At 38.5% G+C, this 14546-nt stretch overlaps 1 pseudogene; it reads right to left on the bottom strand.

The window, feature by feature from the left end:
• Positions 1 to 5726: 5726 nt before the first annotated feature.
• LOC101001775 lies at positions 5727 to 7511 on the bottom strand (annotated as a pseudogene).
• Between the last annotated feature and the right edge of the window lie 7035 nt (positions 7512 to 14546).

Below are 14546 nucleotides of genomic sequence, written 5' to 3' on the forward strand. Positions count from 1 at the left end.
TGGATGATTACAAGGGGTCAAGGGATTATATATATATATATATATATGAGTACATATTTTTGCTGTTAAAAATGATACAAGACAGGTGTCATGTAATAATGCAAGGAGGGAGGCAGAATTTCTGGGGCAGTGTCCTGGAAAGGTGAGAGGGGTGGGATCCAGAGCTCCGGTGGGGCATCTAACTCTAGGGTTTCTCACTCTCCTAATAGAGTGAAAATGAACAACTGTTCTCATTTTCATGGGTCACAGTCAGGTGTTCCTGATAGTAAAGTTAGAATTATTCTAACCTGGTACAAAAAAGGACATAGTCTGCTTCTGTTCTGCTAGGAAATCCCTTTCCTTTGATGAAAATTACCTCCAATGCCACATGAGGTGTTGGTGTCTTTTAAAGACCCAGTGCTTGAGCGATATTTTTTTTTTTTTTTTTTTTGAGACGGAGTCTCGCGCTGTGTCACCCAGGCTGGAGTGCAGTGGCGCGATCTCGGCTCACTGCAAGCTCCGCCTCCCAGGTTCACGCCATTCTCCTGCCTCAGCCTCCGAGTAGCTGGGACTACAGGCGCCCGCCACCACGCCCGGCTAGTTTTTTGTATTTTTAGTAGAGACGAGGTTTCACCATGTTAGCCAGGATGGTCTCGATCTCCTGACCTCGTGATCCACCCGCCTCGGCCTCCCAAAGTGCTGGGATTACAGGCTTGAGCCACCGCGCCCGGCCGAGCGATATTTAAAAATCGTTATTCACATGTTCAGAATCTAACCTGAAGGGCCCAGGAATGGAGAAGGAAAACTCACTGGTGAGAAAGGAGGTCAGACAAAGGAAGTAAGCAACATCAAAAGCGCTCGCCACATTCACAAGTTTGAAATGCACAATTTTGCAAGGGTTCATTTTAAGTACTTTTGCCCGTTCGAGTTTTGTTCCTGATGTGAGGGGAATAAGAGACTCAAATAAATATAAATATTCACATTGAAGTGCATGATTTAAAAAGTCATATTAAGTCTAGCTGATGAGATCTCAAAAATATGGAATAGGGATCATTTATTACCTGTAAATACCATCTGGCAGACTGGTATATACTCATTAATACACAATCTCCTAAATTAAGATGCAGAAAAGTCCACCGCAAAGTTGCCTGAAAATGAAGATGGGAGAAAATGTAACTCTATCCCCCAGAGACTAATAAAAATCATAACTACAGTTATTCCTGACAGTTAACAAGACGGTGTTCAACTCCCAGCTAACCACAAAGACAGGCATTTGGTGAAGATATTCAATCAATCTCATTATCCCAAACCCTTCAGTATTTCTGAGACCCGCTGGATTTCTAAACATTTCATGGATACATTTTTACTATTTTGCTTGGAGCTTAAATCCTGAAGTTTTTGGGAGATTGGTGGTATAGAGTTGAGGGGCTGTAACAGGAACAGTTTAAAGACTGCATCAATGTGTGGGGTGGCTGAGAGCATGTTTGTTGAAGCTGTCATATTTGTGTGATGAAGGAGTTTCACAAATTATCTTGGAGAAGTCACTGGGCTCTGTTGCTATTTTTGTTAAAACCTTTTCATTAGTAGCCTTGAGAAAAAAAAAAAAAAAAAAAAAGAAATACAAAATGACATGTCCATTTTGGTATCTTGTGTTTTTTCGTAAATATGATGGCTCAGTGTCTATAGATGGCTGGGTAAATGGGAGGCAGTATATGGCAGGCAACTTGATCAAACACCCAGAGAACCACAAGGATAAAAGCACTGTGAGGGTTGTGAGAGAGCTGTGCGGGGCTGGGTGTGGCAGTCCATGCAGAACGTACCCTCGCTGTGCTCAGAGGGGTTCTAGAGCCACAAGCGAACCTCCTGACACCATGAGATGAGTTTTTTCTACTTTAGATGCTCTTGTAGCTGGGTATAAATAGGCAACGCTCTTCAAGAAATTGAGTAAACAAGGATCCTGAAGGCTATAGTGGGGATTTTGAAATGGGAAAGAGGACTCAGAAACCATGGGGAAAAGACATGAACAGCTGCCATTAGATTTGCTTTTAGTCTCTTAGCTCTTCCTATCAGGTCCCAAAGGTTTCACTTCTGAAGATTCTTCTTCCTTGAGAAGAATCTCCGGCAATACTTGCATGGGAGAGCGTGTGGAGCTGGGAAGCTGCAGTGCTGTTAAACGTGACTCTTGTTCCGTTCGTGCGCTTTTGAAGACACACCACATAAGAGTAGAAGGAGGGATGACTGAGACTTTGGTTTTGGAAGATGATTCATTAAACATATTTTAATCATAAGCGAAATTGAATTTTGTAAATTACTGGGTGAAATCCCACCCCATTATGGGTATGAAGAGCCCTAAATAATTATCAGGTAATTAACACGCCTTCTTTCTTGTCTAAACATGAGATCTTAATAAATGTTTTGGTCCATGGAGCTTAAGTAAATTACACTGAGATTGAGCTACTCCTGAAAGATTAATTATGAAAATTGTATATAGGAAGAAATATAAATAATTGCAAAATTTCTTTTCTTTTTTGAGAAAGAGTCTTGCACTGTCGCCGGGCTGCAGTGCAGCAGTGTGATCCCGGCTCACTGCAACCTCTGCCTCCTGGGTTCAAGCGATTCTCCTGCCTCGGCTTCCCGACTAGCTAGTATTACAGGTGCACGTCACCAGGCCCAGCTAATTTTTTGTATCCTCATTTTTCCTCATGCTGGACATGGCTATAATTCATCTATTGAATAAACAAACACAGGGTTAATTACTTTTTTTTTGTCCAGAAATATGCCCCTACTGGTCATATAATCCATCTGTGGCCAGTCTAAGGACCATTAATCAGATAAAAGACAAAATTCATATGTAACTCAAATGAAGCTTATCTTCTCAAAAGAAAAGCAATTTGTGTCATCAAGTACCCAGAATGTGGCTAAATGTAGCAGAAAATCACTAATTGCATTCATACTCGGTGGTCATTCCAGCAGAAAAATTTTCTTAAAAAAATCAAGAAGCATATGCAATTAGTAGGTGTATACTATGTCACCTGCAATAATTGCTGCATAAAAAGGACTTATTTTAGGTAAATGTGTGATTCAGTAAACAACTTATGGTAATATTGGCTGAATGAAGACAGAGAATTAAATATAAGACCAAGGTCACTGTTGATGTTCGCTCCTCTCTTCTAAAAGTTTACCTTCTTAAGGTTAGTTACCTTCTTAAGGCTGGTTACCTTCTTAAGGTTGGTCATCATAACCAGGACACTAAGTGAACAGTGAGCAGTGAGTCATTTCCAAATTTCCTAAAACGTACTTTATTAAAACAAATAGAATTTATCTTTCAGGCAATGCAATTCTGTGGCAATTTTTCATCATACTTTCCAAGGAAAAAAAAAGTAAAGCCTAATATTGCATTGAAATGCACAAATATATCTTAGTAAATGTAGTACTGTCATCCTGATTAGACAGACAAGCATACATGTGACAAAAATCAATCACTTCTTTCAACATGCACTAGAACTTCTGAAATCAAAACATTTCAAATTGAAGATGAGAAAGGTCACAGTAAGCAAGGAGACCTAAAGAATTTAATATAACAATAAAATACATTTTTCTTATGTAAGGGTGAAATACAAACAAGCAGGAAATTTCAGTAGCATAAAAGGTTAAATAGATTTTTAATTTTTATGTTATATTTTACCTTAAGTTCTGGGATACATTGCTGAATATGCAGGTTTGTTACATGGTTATACATGTGCCATGGTGGTTTGCTGTACCTATTAACCTGTCATCTAGGTTTTAAGCCCTGCATGCATTAGATATTTGTCCTAATGCTCTCCCTCCCCCTTTTCCCCCACCCACTGACAGGCCCTGGTGATGTTCCCCTCCCTGTGTCCGTGTTGTTCAGCTCCTACTTATGAGTGAGAACATGCATTGTTTGGTTTTCTGTTCCTGTGTTAGTTTGCTGAGAATAATGGCTTCCAGTTTCATCCATAACCCTGCAAAGGACATGAACTCATTCTTTTTTATGGCTGCATAGTATTCCATGGTGTATATGTGCCACATTTTCTTTATCCAGTCTATCATTGATGGGCATTTGAGTTGGTTCCAAGTCTTTGCTATTGTAAATAGTGCTGCAGTAAACATAAGTGTGCATGTGTCTTTATAGTAGCATGATTTATAATCCTTTGGATATATATTCAGTAATGGGATTGCTGGGTCAAATGATATTTCTCATTCTAGATCCTTGAGGAATTACCACACTATCTTCCACAGTGGTTGAACTAATGTATACTCCCACCAACAGTGTAAAAGTGTTCCTGTTTCTCCACATCCTCTCCAGCATCTGTTGTTTCCTGACTTTTTAATGATCGCCATTCTAACTGGTATGAGATGGTTAAATAGATTTTTTAAAATGTTTACACTGTTTATTCTGCTTATAGTTTCTTTTGCTGTGCAGAAGCTCTTTAGTTTCATTATATCCTACTTGTCAATTTTTGTTTTATTTACAATTGCTTTTGAGAACTGAGTCATAAATTATTTCTTAAGGCTGATGTCCTGACTGGTGTTTTTTTAGGTTTTCTTCTACGATTGTTATAGTTTGAGGTCTTACATTTAAATTTTTCGTTCATCTTGAGATAAGTTTTGTATGTGGTGAGAGGTTGGGGTTATTCTTCTTCTTCTTCTTCTGCATATGGCTAGCCATCTATTCCAACACCATTTATTGAATAGAGAGTACTTTGCTCACTGCTTGTTTTTGCTGATTCTGTCAAAGATCAGATGGCTATAGGTACACAGCTTTGTTACTGAGTTCTCTATTCTGTTCCATTTGTCTATGTGTCTGCCTTTGTACCAGTACCATGCGGTTTTCATTACTATAGCCTAATAGTATGCTTTGAAGTTGGGTAGTGTGATGCCTCCAACTTTGCTCTTTTTGCTTAGGATTGCTTTGGCTATGTTGATTCTTCTTTGGTTCTACGTGAATTTTAGAATAGTTTTTTTTCTTCTAATTCTGTGAAGAATGACATTGGTAGTTGGATAGGAATGACACTGAATTTGTAGATTGCTTTGGGCAGTATGGCCATTTTAACAATATTGATTCTTCCAGTCATGAGCATGGTATGTTTTTTATTTGTTTGTGTCATCTGTAGTTTCTTTTGACAGTGTTTTCTAGTTCTCCTTGTAGAAATCTTCCACCTCCTTGGTTAGATGTATTCCTAGGTAATTTGTTTTTGTGTGTGTGGCAATTGCAAATGAGAGTGTGTTCTTGATTTGGCTCTGAGCTTGAATGTTATTGGTGTATGGAAATGCTCTGATTTTCGTACACTGTTTTGTATCTGAAACTTTACTGAAGTTGTTTATCAGGTTCCAGGAGCCTTTTGGTGGAGTCTTCAGGGTTTTCTAGGGTATATAATCATTAAGTCTGCAAAGAGAGATAATTTGACTTCTTCTTTCCTATTAGGGTGCCTTTTATTTCTTTATCTTGCCTGATTACCTTGGCAAAGACTTCCAGTACTATGTTGTATAAAAGTGGTTGAGAGTGGGTATCTTTGTCTTGCTGTAGTTCTTAGGAAAATGCATTCAGCTTTTGCCTGTTTGATATGATGTTGGCTCTGAGTTTGTCATAAACGGATCTTATTATTTTGACATATGTTCCTTTGATTCCTAGTTTGTTGATGGTTTATTATGAAAGGATGTTGGATTTTATCAAAAGCCCTTTCTGTGCCTATTGAGATGATCATGTGATTTTTGTTTTCAATTCTGTTTATGTGACAAATTTATTGATTTGCATGTGTTGAACCAACTTTGCACCCCAGGAATGAAGCCTACTTGATCACGGTGAATTAACTTTCTGATGTGCCACTGGATTCAGTTTGCTAGGATTTTTACATCTATTTTCATAATGGATATTGGCCTGTGGTTTTCCTTTTTCATTGTGTCCTGTGAGATTTTTGTTTCAGGGTGAAGCTGGCTTGATAGAATGAGTTAGGGAGGACTCCGTCCTCCTAGATTTTTTTGGAATTGTTTCAGTAGAATTAGTACCAGCTGGTACTACCTAGAGGATCAAGGTATGTTTGAATTATGGTTTGAAATCACGTTTACATGTCAAATTTACAAAAAAAAAAAAAAATCAGTTCTGAGCTAGAAGTTGTACTACTGAAGTTCTCTGGTGTAATCATTCTCACCCATGTCATATCCCCTTCCTTAAAGTTGAGGACAGATGTTAGAAGTTCAACAAAGCTGAGCTGTCCTCAACTTTGGAGGTGAAGGTAAATTCCATGGCTAGATGAGCAGTTTTAGCACATAGCATCATTTGATGTGGAGTCAGTGTCATCATTTTTATGAGGATTCAGTCTTTTATAAATGGCTTCAATAACATTCTGCGTATTTGCCATTTCACTCCCAGGTGGCAGGCTGGGGATTTTCTCATTGGCTAATGTGTACATCACATGGACTAAGTCAGGGACACCTTCCCCCTGCTTCTTTATGATTTCTTCTACTCTGCATTCCAGGTACTTGTCCAACTCTGCCTCCTTCTTCGCTGTTTCTGCTGATACTTTGGGTGCATTTGGAAAACAGATCAAAATCGCGCTCATGTTGTCTCGACTTCCCTTGTATAAACAGGTGTCGACTACTTCATTGCAAACTTTCTCAGGATCATCAGTGACTTCAAGTCTGGATCTTAAAAAACCACAGAGCTCTTCATTTCTTATAACATCCCAGATATCATCACATGCAAGGTTAGTGAACTGATCATCTTCTTCAGGTCTTTCAATATCATGGACTTCAGGCTCTGGTGAGACAAGCTGCTCAGTAGGACCTTTCGATGGATACATTTGTAATCAAAATCCCCAAGGGCTATCGATACAGCCAGAGAGCCTTTCACATGCTGAGTTATTACAGAGCCACCTGCATTCTGAATTCATTCTTTTTCCAGCAGATTTGCAATTTGTGAAGAAATGAACTTTCTGTTCCTACAAAGTAAACCTCTAGAGTCTCTACAGTTGGTGAAATAAGCATGTTGGGGAGAAAGTAAGACACTTATAGCTGTTGACCCACTTCTATCTGCACCATCTTTCTTCTCTAACATAACTCTCATGTGCTCATCAATCTCCAGGAAACCTGTTCTGATTCCATTCTTTACATTTTTCACAGAAGGGGCTCCTGCAGACCCTTTAAAACCCTGGTTATTGGCGATGTGATCTAACAAATGCTCACAGCAGTATTTGGCAACCTAAGAACCATGATGCCCGTCCTACACAGCAAAGAATGACCATGTTTCAAGTCTAGTTGGCAAAGCAATCACAGCCGTATGTGCATCCTCCATTTCAATACGCCAACCTTGCATGCTGCTTAGCTCATATCGCAACTCATTACCCTGCCCCTGGGCATTATACTCTTCCATCTTTGTTTGTCTAAAAATGCTCCCATTATGTCATAATCCTCTAGGACTGTATTAAAAAGTCAAAAAACAACAACAAAACCCCGAAAAGTAAAACAACAACAACAACAACAACAAAACAAGGCTGTGGAGGCAGGGAATGCTTATACATTGTTGGTGGGAATGTAAATTGATTCAACCACTGTGGAAGGCAAAGAAATTAAAACTTTTAATGTCTCAAAGAACATAAAACAGAACTACCATTCGACCCAGAAATCCCACTACTGAGTATGTATCCAAAAGAAAACAAATCGTTCTACCAAGAAGACATATACTTTTATATTCATAACAGTGCTGTTTACTATAGCACCATAATCAACCTAGATGCCCATCCGTGGTGCATCGGATAAAGAAAATGTGGTACATATACATGTTGGTCTACTAAACACCATATAAAAGAAGAAAAGTATGTCCTTTGCAGCAATTTGGATGCAGCTGGAGGCCATTATCCCAAGCAAATTAACACAGAAAGAGAAAAACAAATACTGCATGTTCTCACGTATAAGTGGGAGCTAAACATTGAGAACTTATGAACATAAATATGGCAACAACAGACATTGGGGACTAACAGAATGTGGATAGAGGAGGGAAAGCAAGAGTTGCAAACCTAACTTTTGGATACTACGTTCTATATCTGGGAGACAGAGCATTTGCATCCCCAACCTTAGCATCATGTGATATAACCATGTAACATACCTGCATATGGATCTATTGAATCTAAAATGAAAGTTGAAATTATTTTTAAAAACTTTATACTAGTAGGATTTTAAAGCATCCTACATATACTAGCTTTTGAACATATGATTAAAATACCCATATCATTTTATTGTAGAGATTAGGGAAGCTTTATTTTCTGACCAGTATTAGAAAAGATTTGAGTAACAATTACCTACAATCTTTATGCAAACTTCTTTCACCTGGTATAATATGTTCCTTAAGAAACTTAAGAACATTTCAAAGACTTTTTGTTTCAAATATTGGTTATTTTAATACTAAATTTTATTCTAATATATTAAACATAAAAAGAATATAGCTGTTTCAAAAAATGCTATTTCCAGAGCACTAGGGGATAAAATGATACATTTACTTCTGTAACCCTTTCTTAATATTCCTTTGTATTTTATTACTATCAGTGAGAGTTTTTGAATTGGACAAAAAAAGCTTCAGGGGTTAGAAAAGTTCTCTCAATATATGCCTCTCGTTGGCCAGTTCTGCTTCTAGCTTTTTAATGAGACTGTCGAGAATTATTCTCTTACTGAACGTCTTTCCCTACTCTCAGACCTGCCATCATTCCATCTTACTTGAAGCTAAGATCGCGGAAGACAGAAGTAGCCCAAGAGTCACTTTCATAGTTCCCAGGAGTAAGAGTGCCAGAGATGTAGCTGGGAACTTGCCCAATGGCTTCTCCATTTTTGACAATTGCTAGGCTCAGGTGTCAGTCAGTGTTAGCTTTGGCCTGCTGCCACCCAAGAAATTCTGCCTCATTTGGAGCTCTTTGTCACCCGGGTTACTAATTGTGCTTTCAGGGATTCTAAAGCTCATCAACCTATACCGGTTGTCTTTTTTAAAAAAAAGATAACATGTATTTATAGACTACAAACAAATTATACACATACACACATATAATTAAGATATATATAATTATAGCTATTTTGTATAATATACAAAATAGTGCCCCTGTAGCTAAACCCAAGTTTGGCTGCTTACTGCTTGAAAGGCAAAACTCAAGAGACAAGGGTTGGTGGGAGGAAAAGCAGGTTTATTTAGAAAGCCAGCTGACCCAGATGATGGCAGACTATCATGCTAAAGTACCATCTTAAGTCATTCCAAATTTTTGGCTCTTTTTACATCAAGGGCAGGAGGAAGATGGAGGACTTGGGGCAAGAGGTAACTGATGACTGTAGGTATCTGGGCAGCAGCAAGGGTGAGAGGATGTTGGGAATTTCTTTTCCTGGTCAGGTCACAGTGTTTCCATAAATCTTTAACAAAACATAGTTGCTTGTGTGTACTTTTCCTTTAAACTCAGTGTTCTTTCTGAAAAACTACATGATTGCGGTTTTTGTATATGATCTCAGTGCTCTATAATTATCCTTGCCTATGTGTGGGAATAGGTAAAGGTCTCTTAAACAAAAATGAAGTTAGTTATGTTGGTTTTTGCTGCTTTGGTGTTATACCTATTTGAGGTGGATACATTCCAAGTCCCCGTAGACACCTGAAACTGTAGATTGTATCTAGTCCTATATATGTTGTTTTTCCTATACATACATACTTACAAGAAAGTCTAATTTATAAATTAGGCACAGTAAGAGATTAGCAGCAACAACAATAAAACGGAATAATTGTAACAATATGCTGTAATAAAAGTTTTATGAATGTATTTTCTCTCTCTCAAAATACCTGATTGTACTGTATTCATCTATTTTCAGTGACCAAGGGTAACCCAAACCATAGCAAATGCAACCATGGGTAAGAAGAACTACTGTAACTATATTACTTAACAGTTCTCAACATTTGGCTTTCTTCTCACTTGGCAATGCCAGACTTCTCCTTGCCTGAAGGAAAACATTCAATCCTATATCCCTCCTATTTTTTAAAATCCTAATACTTTTCAAACTCTAATATGCATACAAATTACCTGGAGAAAACACCTTGTTAAACCTCCTAGTTAAAATGCAAATTCCAATTAAATAGTTCTGGAATAGACAGAGATTCTGAATTTCTTACATGCTATATAATTCTATGCTGCTGGTTCAGGGATCACACTTTTGGTAGCAAGCCTTAAACAGTGGTTCTCATAGTGTGCCTTGGACCAGCAGCAGAAGCATCATCTGCAGACTTGGGGGACATGTACATTCTCAGGTCCCACCCCAGACCTATTGAATCAGAAATTTTGGAGGTGGGGCTCAGAAATCCACGTTGTAATAGGTCATTAAGGTGATTATGCTGCCCTTTGTAGCTAAAGAACCCCTGGCTTAGAGTATTGCATGTTAACATATTTCCTCCATGCCAATTCATTATACACAAGATGTTGAATACTCTGGTGAAGAAAATCAAGGTTAGGAATGGTGGCTTCTGTCTATAATCTCTGCACTTTAGGAAGCTAAGGTGGGAGGATCACTTGAGCCCAGGAGTTTGAGAGCAGCCTGGGCAACATAGGTAGATGTTGTCTCTACAAATAATAAAAAAACTTAGCTGGGTGTAGTGGCACATGCCTGTGGTCCCAGCTACTTGGGAGGCTGAGGTGGGAGGATCACTTGAGCCCAGGAGGTCAAGACTGCAATGAGCTATGATGGCACTACTACACTCCAGGCTGGGTAACAGAGCAAGATCCTATCTTGGTGGGGGGCCTGGGAGGAGGCAGAAATCAAAATATTTTATCCCCAAATATATATCTTTGACATATTTTGAGATGGCTGCCACATGGCCAGCAGACTGAAGTTGCCCTGCAAAGCTGTCTTTTGTGGGGGAAATTTGCATCTGTTGAGAATCTCCATTAAGACCACCAGGTCTTCCATTGTCCAAATATAGGAAAGATGAGCTGAGAGTCTGACATAAAGATCCAAAACATGTACCAGGATATACACCTACAGAGTCATCTTAGACAGGACCACTGACACCAGGGAAGCAGGGCACATCCAGGCAATGCTGGGTGAGTAGGCAGATGTGATCACCTGGAGCTTATAGACATTCTCCTTTGATTACTTCCAGTTTCTCAGCTAAATAAGAAGCAAGATCATCAGCAAAGAGTGAGGAAAGGGAAAAAAAATGGGTATGAGAAAATCATTTAGGAGACAAGAAGTGTGAACATGCTTGCAAAATGTCACATGGTTGTCTTGTAGCATTTAAGGACCCATTGATGGTGTTAATGCTATTGATTATGGTAAGCAAACGAAGCTAACAAACAGCTCCCAAATCTCAGAGACATAATAAAGTGGAGGCTTTTTGTTTTCCTCTCTGTTGTCACATTCCAAAGAGGTTTAGGGGTAACAGTTGCTCTTCACATAGTCAAGTGTCTACATCAAGTGTCTATAACTAACTACATCCCCTCCACACCCTACTCTTAACTTCGAAGTCCACCAAAATTCCTTCACGATCATAAAAGAAAGAACCAGACAATTCCACAGATGTTTAGGAGTCAAGCCCGGGGGTAGTTGCCATCATTTCTGCTGACATTTCACTGACCAGAAATCAGTCCCAGGGCTTCAGCCAGCTGTCAAGGAGACTGGAAAAAGGAGTCAAGCTTTATTTGCAGAGAGTTGGATCCAACCAGAACTGGGGGTCTGCAGAACAGGCACAAAGAAGCAAGTGAAAGGCAAGGAATTAGTGGATATGAGCGACCAGGTGAATATCAAAATTGACCTATGAATTCAATTTGGAAAAGGCAAATGAGGAGAGGGGTGAAGGAAGTGAATAGGTGGCAGGATAAATTGACTTTTTAAATTTTAAAGCTTATAGTGCCTTGATAATATAGTAAAGGTTAAAAGAACCCTCTGGGGCTAAATGATGTTTTTAAGTTTCCTTGAGGGCTGTCACATTTGTCTGAGTAGCAAAAGCCTGTATAAAATAGCCGAGCCAGTTCTCCAGTCACTGATTCTTGCAAGATTAAAAATAGAAAAGAAAAAAAAAAACATTAATAGGTATTTGAAGAACAGAGGATTTTATGTTCTCTTTGATGATGATCAATTAAAATATTTTGCCCATGGTTTCTCATTGACTTAATTTGCATTCCTTTTATTCTCCAAAGAAATAGGACACACGATGCAAGACTACTTTTATTGGTTTTCTTGTCAAAGTTTTGGGGACATCCAACTTAGATGAGAAGTTTTAATTGTATTGTCAGCAGGCATTAAAGTGCATCTTAAGTTGAAACGTATTTGCTGCCATGAATATAAATCCTAGAAACAAACAAGTACTCAATGTAAAATTATCTGTTTCTACAGCTAGAGGATTGTAGACTGAAAAGTTCAAAAGAATCACAAACAGAAAATATTTAGAAGGTGTTATAGGTGACATTCAGGAGGTTGTCTGTGTACGTTCTAACTGTTTCTATGGGAGTCAAAATATGAAAGTGTACACGTCGATACAACTACTAGGAGCATAATTTTGAAAAAAATAGTTTTGATTTGAATATATCTATTTTCCTGTGAAAGAAATAGTCACAAAGATAGCAATAGGTAGATATACACTTGTTACTGCTGTAAAAATATGGCCGTGGTCGCAACCAATTAGGTCACAGGTTTCATCTACCTTAATTAATTTCTCACTGAGCAAATACATGTACTCCTGGCCATCTGCACTCAATGGCTGCCACTGGTCCCAAAAAAGGCAGCCTATTGAGGGTGGAGGACAGTGGGTGTTTGGATAACTCCCGATAGTGGAAAATGGACAGAAACCTACTGTGAATAGTACATGAGTGTAAACCTTTTCAACATGATATGCCTTATTCCATTGATTCCAATAGCTCACAGAATGTAACATATAGCATGATTTTATACAACACTAAGGAAAAAATGGGCTGGGTGTGGTGGTTCACACCTGTAATTCTGGGACTTTGGGAGGCCAAGGAGGGCAGATCGCAAGTCAAGAGTTCAAGACCAGCCTGGCCAATGTGGCGAAACCTCATCTCTACTAAAAATATAAAAATCAGCCAGGTGTGGTGGCACGTGACTGTAGTCCCAGCTACTCGGGAGGCTGAGGCACAAGAATCGCTTGAACCTGGGAAGCAGAGGTTGCAGTGAGCTGAGATTGCACCACTGCACTCCAGCCTGGACAACAGAGCAAGACCATGTCTCAAAAAAGATAAAAAAAATAAAAAAGAAAAAAATGCTGCCATTGATCCAGGACACAATGCTCTTTCATCACTGGGGATTTACATTTTATATTTGCTGGAGGATTTCACTTAGATGTAGACACTGTGTAATCAGCCAAATAAAATACAGTGGAACTAGATTGATTAAAATCTTTCTGAAATTTCTTCCAATTGAAAATCTGACTCCCTTGAAATAACTTTCAACACAAGGCAGCTGAGTCCTCTGTACCATTAAGAGTATTGGTGATGCAGCATTTCCAAAAAAAAAAAAAAAGGCACACCTGTCTCTGCTGTCTTTGGGGTTTTCTTCAAAGCTTCTAACACCATCCTGTAAGTTCTGATACTGGATCTTTCCTGAGTTTACTAGAAAGTATGAGGTAATCATAACCGCTTTACAACTTGCTGGCAGCAATGGGAAGATACTGTAAATTTTAAGGCACATTTTATTTTAGAATAAAAATGATATGAAATGTTAAGACTGTATATGATTCTAAGAAATGTATCATTTTTATATTTTAATCTATAAAATATAATGTGGGAAAATGGAATCATTTTAACTCAACAAGTTTGCATTGAGCTCCTTCTGTCTTTACACTCTTGGGATAGATCAAGATAGGTTATTAACCCTCATGTGAAAGAGGGTTTTTTTTTAGCCAGTCAGTGTTATTCTTCATTCATTCAGTCTTAGTGCTAACCATCAAAGTATTATGTTGAGGCAGTAGGATGAAGTGAAGATCACAGTCTTCACAGCCAGTCTGCCTGAGTCTAAAATCGAGCTCCACCATTACTAAGTTTGTGACATTGAGCAAGTCACTTCACCTCTGTGTGTCTGTTTCTTCAAAATGACAGTATCTACCTCACTGGGTAATTGTGAGGACTCAACAAGCTAATACCCATTAAATACTTAGAACAGTGCCTGGATGTAGAGTTCTTCTATATTATTTATCTGTATCTTGAGAACTTCGTTTAAAGAGTTTAGACATTGTTGTGATGTAGTCTCACATAGCATCAGCAGGTGTCTCCTACCAGAATAAAGAGAGTAAGAACTCAATTTAATGTTGGACTTACCTGTAGTTATATTCAGTCTTTCTGTGATTGAGTGTATGTGTGTGTGTGGTCTTCCTACTAAGTTCCATGATAAAAACAGTAACAATATCTTTTTTTCTAGAAGGAGGAAGACAGAAGCCCACCAAAACAAATGTATATTTTTGTATTACCTGACTCCTTGCAGGAAGAAAATCATATTTGAATATGAGTAGCTAATAGAGAAGTGAGGGAGATGCAGTTTTCAAACTACTAAGATGTAAATGTAGATGCCTCATTTTAAGCTAC

This window comes from Papio anubis, chromosome 8 (genome assembly GCF_008728515.1).
Source record: "Papio anubis isolate 15944 chromosome 8, Panubis1.0, whole genome shotgun sequence".
NCBI classification, from domain to species: domain Eukaryota; kingdom Metazoa; phylum Chordata; class Mammalia; order Primates; family Cercopithecidae; genus Papio; species Papio anubis.